Source organism: Macrobrachium nipponense, chromosome 5 (assembly GCF_015104395.2).
Source record: "Macrobrachium nipponense isolate FS-2020 chromosome 5, ASM1510439v2, whole genome shotgun sequence".
NCBI classification, from domain to species: Eukaryota; Metazoa; Arthropoda; class Malacostraca; order Decapoda; family Palaemonidae; genus Macrobrachium; species Macrobrachium nipponense.
Window position 1 is genome coordinate 123,563,476 of NC_061107.1, and position 8,425 is coordinate 123,571,900.

Below are 8,425 nucleotides of genomic sequence, written 5' to 3' on the forward strand. Positions count from 1 at the left end.
TGGTAAATCCGTTTACAATTTTGCTGGAGGAAGAATCCTAAGCTACTATATCTGTTTGTTGCCTCGTGTCTTTATTCCATTACTTTCCTCTGTCTTTTTTATTTATTTTTTTAATAAGAAGATGAAATAGAATCCTTCTGTACGGTCAATTACTTCCTCGTGCCTTCTGGTCCTACAGTTCGTAATCGAGTGTCTCTTATTCTCCAGACTGCAGACGAGTTCTTCCATAACCCTTATAATAAAAGCGAACGGTGAATTTACTGAAGCTCACAGAAGACGGAACTGGCCTCCTGTGCATCATGAGAACAGTATTTATTCCTGTTTACTCTCCTGTCAGCTGTCCATACGGGCAACACAGGAAAGCTTATGCTTTGGGCTTAATCTTGTATTAATCAACTGTATTAAAAGAGCTTATATGTTCTTATCAATAATCGAAACAAAATACTTCAATGAATATGAAGCGGATTATTTTCAACTCTATGACTACAAAAAGTTTCCCAAATCTTTAGTACCGCAATCAAAGGGCGTGGCCTTATGGTAGCATCTGTTTTGGTTGAAATATCGACAATTTGCACTTTCACTTTGCTATGCTAAGTGAAATATCCTCCTCCGTCACGATCCATCATAATTCTCTAAAGATAAATCACTTGCTCAATCTTCCAACCTAACAAATTATCTATCATAAAAGTCAAAATATTGTGATACTGTTGCACTCCATTTACACCTTTACTGATACTGATCTTTTCTTATACTCCGGACACATCATCCATATTAGCTTTTCATTGCTGACGGTAATAAGCATCACAGGAATATTTTCTTATAAATGACTCTCCTATCTGGTAAAGAAAAAGGTTAAGGATAGTCTCTATCTATAATTGGAAATAGCGGCAGAGCAGAAACTCCTGTACTGCCTCCCAAATACAGACACTGCTTTACGAAGGCTAAATATCATACAAAAAAGTCAACTATGAAAGCAAGGGATTGAAAGGACTCATTGGATATTGCCTTCCTAGTTAATAAAAAATACATCTAATAAACTGTTAAGAATCCAGTAAGGAGAAAATGTTGTACATGGAGCAGTTTAAGAATCCAGTAAGGAGAAAATGTTGTACATGGAGCAGTTTAAGAATCCAGTAAGGAGAAAATGTTGTACATGGAGCACTTGAAAATCAAATCAATAGCGCCGAACCTCAGTTGCAAACCAACAAAAATGATTGACTGCTGATGCTAACCTTTAGTATTGGAAATGGGCAGAACCGTGTCCTATCGATAAAATGTTTTCGTTAGCGACAGATTAAAATGCAAATGACCTTAACTGTGACAAATGTAAAATTATTATATATTATATATATATATATATATTTATATATATATATATATATATATATATATGTATATGTATGTATGTATATCGAGGTTTTGTGTTTCTACAGTTAACTAATTGTAACTGTCTTCTCCAGTTTTCTTCGTAATTCATGACGTTGTAATAAAGAGTTCTATTTTTCACCAGGAGCTACAATATTCACACCATAACAGTATTATATCTATCGACTTTTCAATATCTTTCTTAAACTTCCCAGCAAACTCTTAATCTCGTAGCCTTGTTATAAATTACGTGAACTGAAGGAATAAGAAATTATGATATATTCCATCATGGATAAGATTCCTAATTACTACGACCGTGGTGGCATCACTCAACATTTATCAACTTGATTGCGTGACGATTATGTCAAATTAGAGGGTAAGATGAGAGAAGGTCGAGGCGTAATTACCGCCCGTGGAGGCGTCACATAAGGTCCCAAAGCTCTGTCCTAGGCACCGTAAACGTTTTATTTTAGAAGTTATACAACAGCCAATGGCAGGGGCAGGACCCACAGGGTAGGTGAGGCAAGGTTTGGGCAAGAGGACGCAAGGGTAAACATAGCGTCTTTTCCACGCAGTGTGTGTGTGTGTGTGCATGTATGTGTGTGTAAAAACCTGATATACCTATTAATGTACAAGGAGTTTACATTATTATTATCATCATTAGTTGCCGTTGTTGTTTAACGTGAAAAACGCAACTTATTATTATTATTATTATTATTATTATTATTATTATTATTATTATTATTATTATTATTATTATTATTATTATTATTTATTTTATTTATTTTATTTTATTTTTTTTTTTTTTTTTGCTCTATCACAGTCCTCCAATTCGACTGGGTGGTATTTATAGTGTGGGGTACCGGGTTGCATCCTGCCTCCTTAGGAGTCCATCACTTTTCTTACTATGTGTGCCATTTCAAGGATCACACTCTTCTGCATGAGTCCTGGAGCTTCAGCCTCTAGTTTTTCTAGATTCCTTTTCAGGGATCTTGGGATCGTGCCTAGTGTTCCTATGATTATGGGTACAATTTCCACTGGCATATCCCATATCCTTTTATTTCTATTTCCAGATCTTGATACTTATCCATTTTTCCCTCTCTCATTATTATTATTATTATTTTTTTTTTTCTTTTTTTTTTTTTTTGGCTCTATCACAGTCCTCCAATTCGACTGGGTGGTATTTATAGTGTTGGGTTCCGGGTTGCATCCTGCCTCCTTAGGAGTCCATCACTTTTCTTACTATGTGTGCCGTTTCTAGGATCACACTCTTCTGCATGAGTCCTGGAGCTACTTCAGCCTCTAGTTTTTCTAGATTCCTTTTCAGGGATCTTGGGATCGTGCCTAGTGCTCCTATGATTATGGGTACGATTTCCACTGGCATATCCCATATCCTTCTTATTTCTATTTTCAGATCTTGATACTTATCCATTTTTTCCCTCTCTTTCTCTTCAACTCTGGTGTCCCATGGTATTGCGACATCAATGAGTGATACTTTCTTCTTGACTTTGTCAATCAACGTCACATCTGGTCTGTTTGCACGTATCACCCTATCCGTTCTGATACCATAGTCCCAGAGGATCTTTGCGTGATCGTTTTCTATCACTCCCTCAGGTTGGTGCTCGTACCACTTATTACTGCAAGGTAGCTGATGTTTCATGCACAGGCTCCAGTGGAGTGCTTTTGCGACTGGATCATGCCTCTTTTTGTACTGGTTCTGTGCAAGTGCCGGGCATTCGCTTGCTATGTGGTTTATGGTTTCATTTTTCGTATTGCACTTCCTACATATGGGAGAGATGTTATTTCCGTCTATCGTTCTTTGAATATATCTGGTTCTTAGGGCCTGATCTTGTGCCGCTGTTATCATTCCTTCAGTTTCCTTCTTTAGCTCTCCCCTCTGTAGCCATTGCCACGTGTCATCGCTGGCTAGTTCTTTAGTCTGTCTCATGTATTGTCCGTGCATTGGTTTGTTGTGCCAGTCCTCTGTTCTGTCTGTCATTCTCCTGTCTCTGTATATTTCTGGGTCTTCGTCTACTTTTATTAATCCTTCTTCCCATGCACTCTTGAGCCACTCGTCTTCACTGGTTTTCAGATATTGCCCCAGTGCTCTGTTTTCGATGTTGACGCAGTCCTCTATACTTAGTAGTCCTCTCCCTCCTTCCTTTCGTGTTATGTATAGTCTATCCGTATTTGCTCTTGGGTGTAGTGCTTTGTGTATTGTCATATGTTTCCTGGTTTTCTGATCTATGCAGCGGAGTTCTGCCTTTGTCCATTCCACTATTCCTGCGCTGTATCTGATTACTGGCACTGCCCATGTGTTTATGGCTTTTATCATATTTCCGGAATTGAGTTTTGACTTAAGTATCGCCTTGAGTCTCTGCATATATTCTTTCCTGATCGTGTCCTTCATCTCTTGGTGTTTTATATCCCCTCCTTCCATTATTCCCAGGTATTTGTATCCTGTCTCATCTATGTGTTTGATGCTGCTCCCATCTGGTAGCTTTATCCCTTCAGTTCTCGTTACTTTGCCTTTTTGTATGTTGACTAAGGCACATTTTTCTATTCCAAACTCCATCCTGATGTCCCCAGATACAATCCTTACAGTCTGGATTAGGGTATCTATTTCCTTGATGCTCTTACCATACAGCTTGATGTCGTCCATGAACATCAGATGGTTGATTCTGTTGCCTCTTTTCTTGAGTTGGTACCCGGCATCCATCTTCTGTAGTACTTTTGTCATGGGAATCATGGCTACTACGAAGAGTAGTGGGGACAGTGAGTCGCCCTGGAAGATCCCTCTCCTGATATTAACCTCTGCTAGTCTTATTCCAGAGCTTGTAAGTATTGTATTCCAGTTGCGCATTGTATTTTTGAGGAAGCTGATGGTGTTTTCCTCTGCCCCATATATTTTCAGGCATTCTATTAGCCATGTGTGTGGTATCATGTCGAAGGCTTTCTTGTAGTCTATCCATGCCATGCTTAGGTTGGTTTTCCTTCTGTTTCTGTTCTTCATTACCATTTTGTCTATCAGGAGCTGGTCTTTTGTGCCCCTACACTTCCTTCTGTAGCCTTTCTGTTGGTGGGGGATGGTGTTTGTCTCCTCTAGGTAGTTGTATAGCATTTCACTGATGATACCTGTTAGTAACTTCCACATTATTGGTAGGCAGGTGATAGGCCTGTAGTTACTGGCTATATTTCCCTTACTCTTGTCTTTTTGTACTAAGGATGTTCTTCCTGTGGTCATCCATTTGGGTGTATGGTGATTTGAGATACAATGCTGGAGTTGTTCTGCTATTCGTGGGTGTAGGGCTTTGAAGTTTTTGAGCCAGTATCCATGGACTTCATCGGGACCTGGGGCTTTCCAGTTTGGTATTTTCTTTAGTTGTTGTCTGACTGTGTCTGTCGTGATCTCTGTGAATCTTTGTTTTATTCTCCCTGTTTCTTCTTCCTTGACTTCCTGGAGCCATGTTGCATGTTTGTTGTGTGATACCGGATTGCTCCATATGTTTTCCCAGAGTCTCTTACTTGGTTCGGCTTCAGGAATTTCTGGGTGGTTGTCTTCCCCTCTTAGTTGGCTGTATAGTCTTTTCTGGTTGGTTCTGAATAGTTTGTTCTGTTGGTATCCCTTATTCCTGTACCGTTGGATCTTATGTGCTTTGGCCTTAAGCCTCTGTTTAACATCTTCTATTGTGTTGTTTAGTCCCCTCTCTTGTACTTTGTATTTTTCGTTGAGTTCCTCCCTTGTTTTCTTGCTTCTTAGCCTTTTTTCTGCCATCTCTTTCAGTTTACTCAAGTCAGATCTCATCACCATGATTTGCTTTTCCAGGCGCCTTTTCCAAGGAGGTTGCTGTTTTGGTTTCTGCTGGGTTGGTTGTGCTGGTGGTGTTGGTGTTCGAATCCCCATCAGTTCTGCTACTAATCTTGCTCCTGCATATGTCAAATTATTTGTTTCTGTGATACTGGTGGTGTGTATTATGCCCATTATTTCATTGACCTCACTTGTTTTCTCCCTTAATTTCTTGGTGTTGTAGGCTTTCATGGAGGGGATCTTTGTTCTCTCTGCATCTGGTTCCATCCATTGTCTAATCTTTTCTACCCATTCCGTCCTCTGTGTTACTTCGTCGGTGTTTCTTCTCTTGTCCATTTCTTCCTTTTTGCTTCTGTAGCTCCAATCTCAGGCTGTTGATTACTGTTGTTGTTGTGGTGATCAGTTGCTGGATGACGACCTCCAAGTACCTGACCGTCTTCCCCTTCAATTGGGTTGAATACCTGGTTGCCGGACGAAGCTCCTCTGTTGCCAGAGGTTCCATTTACGTCGTTATCGTTTATTCCTTCATTTCTTTCCATCATTGCTGAGTTTTGCTATTTAACCCATAGCTGGACCCTACCCCATCAGGGATAGGTACTCATTTACAGCTGAGTAGACTGAGGAAATTATGGTAAAGATCCTTTCCCAAGGAATCAACGCCGAGGAGAGCGGTCACCCATCCAACGACTGACCAGCCCCAATGTTGCTTAACTTGACTTAAGTCCATTGACGACCTAACCCACTCCTCCACGGCGCCACAATTATTATTATTATTATTATTATTATTATTATTATTATTATTATTATTATTATTATTATTATTATTATTATTATTATTAGCAGTTGTTTTAAGACCATGTACACTGGATAAAAAGTACAATTTTGCTCTGCCAGAATTTCACTAACCTCTTACAGCAAATTATCATCATTTACAAGCCAGTAAAATAACCAAGCAGTCACCATTGAATCTAGTTTTCACCGATGGATCTTGTTATTATTGTTATAATATTGGAAAAATAAAGTCCGCAATAGTATGTATGCAGTATATTGATATATATACTACAGGAAGCTTTCTTACCTGAAAACAAAAACCCTCCTACCTATCCTGTGTAAATACGGGTATATAACTCTTCGCAATGTGTCTCAGTTTCCTGGGCATGGGGCGAGGGGAGTCCACACCACGCCTCCTGCACATAGCACAAGGCTTGCTTAATCTGAGCCAATCAACCATCACTGCAGTTACAGCCAGTCCCAATTAACGTGCTTAACTACTACGATAACAAGGCAACACTTGCTCATTTGCCACTTGCTTTGTGACCAAGCTATGCCCATAACATCTTCACCCTCACTATTAGGTCGGTATGAACGGATTTCACAAGAGAAACCCTATTCTCCGATAGGCATGCAAAAGAAATTTGAATAGACGACTGATGACAACCAGTAGACAATATCATAGATAGTTCAACATTATTCTCTCCAATGATTTCGTAGTCTTTCTTCTTTCTCCTAACGCAATTGCGCCCATTCCTCAGTCATTCTTCCTTGTTTCTACACGCAGATTGATAAGACAGGGTCGGCCTACAATTATCAGATCCCAATTCCCCTCGAGTTTCAAACTAAACCTATGTAGAGCGGAAACATATGCTACTTTTGGATCATCTTAAGACAAGAAGCAGGATTTAAAGACTAATGCAATGCCCAGCCTCCTTGGTGAATTCATGGCTACGGACAAGATTTATGATTTCTAGCCTCTCGTCCCTATTGAGAAGCTCAGTAAGGTCGAGATCTGTGGTTTTTAGACTTAAGTGCCATTAGATCCAATTCTAAGTCTTTCTTGCACTTTTGACACTGAAAGATATGTAAAAAACTAAGGAAGGGATGTCTAAAGCGTCACCCACACTCAAAATCTTCTACAGTGTTCTTCATGCAACTGTATAACCTAAAGCATCTACAGTATTATAATTTTTAATGATATGGACATGAAAAGCTGTTATGCAACGAAGACCGTGTATGGCATCTGCAGTAAGCACCAAAATAGTGATGTATGACTCGGCGTCTTATGAAAGAGCCGATTTCTACGCTATAAGCTCGTTGCGTTTGTCACGAAAGAACGTTTCTCTCTCTCTCTCTCTCTCTCTCTCTCTCTCTCTCTCTCTCTCTCTCTCTCATTAAAAGAGCGGCTGGAATTTGTATCATATACGCCTTAGCCAGACATTACCGTCTGTTGCCCCCAGCTCACTACCAGCGCTTGAAAAATATTTCAAGATCTTGAAAAAATAATTCAAAGCTTGAACATTTTGAAATAAAAATTCGAAAATATCCAAAATCTTAAAAATGATGTACAGAAAGTCCTGAAACAGGCAATCTAGAGAAAAATGAAAGCTGGTTTCGGTCAGACAGCTGCTTAGTGTTCTTGTCGCAACATTCTTGTCAAGTATGCGAGATGTTTCGTTTAGAAGAAGACAGCGTCATTGCTAAATTGCACAACATGGAGCCAAAGGAAGCAATAAGTACTGAAGGACAGATGGAATCCATCACTGAACTTGCCCTGGACTTTCCTTCTTTAGTGTCTGAGCATCAGCTTGATGACTTGCATCCCGTGCTTTCTCAGGAAGTCCCTGAATTTTGGCATAATTTAGGAAATATATTAGATGGCATGTTTTGTTGCGCTTTTTGAACATGGTTTCAATTCTGAATCCACGCTTTCGTAATGCTCCCATATGACTCACAAAGCTCCAGGATGCAGAGGCAACGACCCAGAATGAGTTAACTGCTCATTAACTCATCATATCTGCCATGAGGGATGTACAACCAGGCTCAAACGTTTAATAGGAAAAGTGAGAATAATATCAAGAACAACCCCTTGCTACAGCAAGAACTCCAGCAATAGTTTCTCCCTGACCCTCTTCTGTCCCCAATCCTTCCTCTCAAAATCATCAACAGAGCCTATGTCCCCCACCACCCAAACTTCTTCCTAAGGAATAAAGACCACCCCTTAAAATGTTATTATACCTTTTCCGCGACTGCAACTCGCCTTTGTAAGGGGACCATATCCATAAGACTATTACCTCCCACTGTAATTCAGACTACAAAGAGGTAATTAAGACAAGATGATGACGTCGTTTTCATATCCCAATTCAACAACATATGCGTCACATGTGGGGACGAAATTATTATCAACTAAAAAATTCCCCTTCGGTACATACATGAAAGTATATCAATTCCGAGGTAGAGCGAATTTAGATGTTAAAG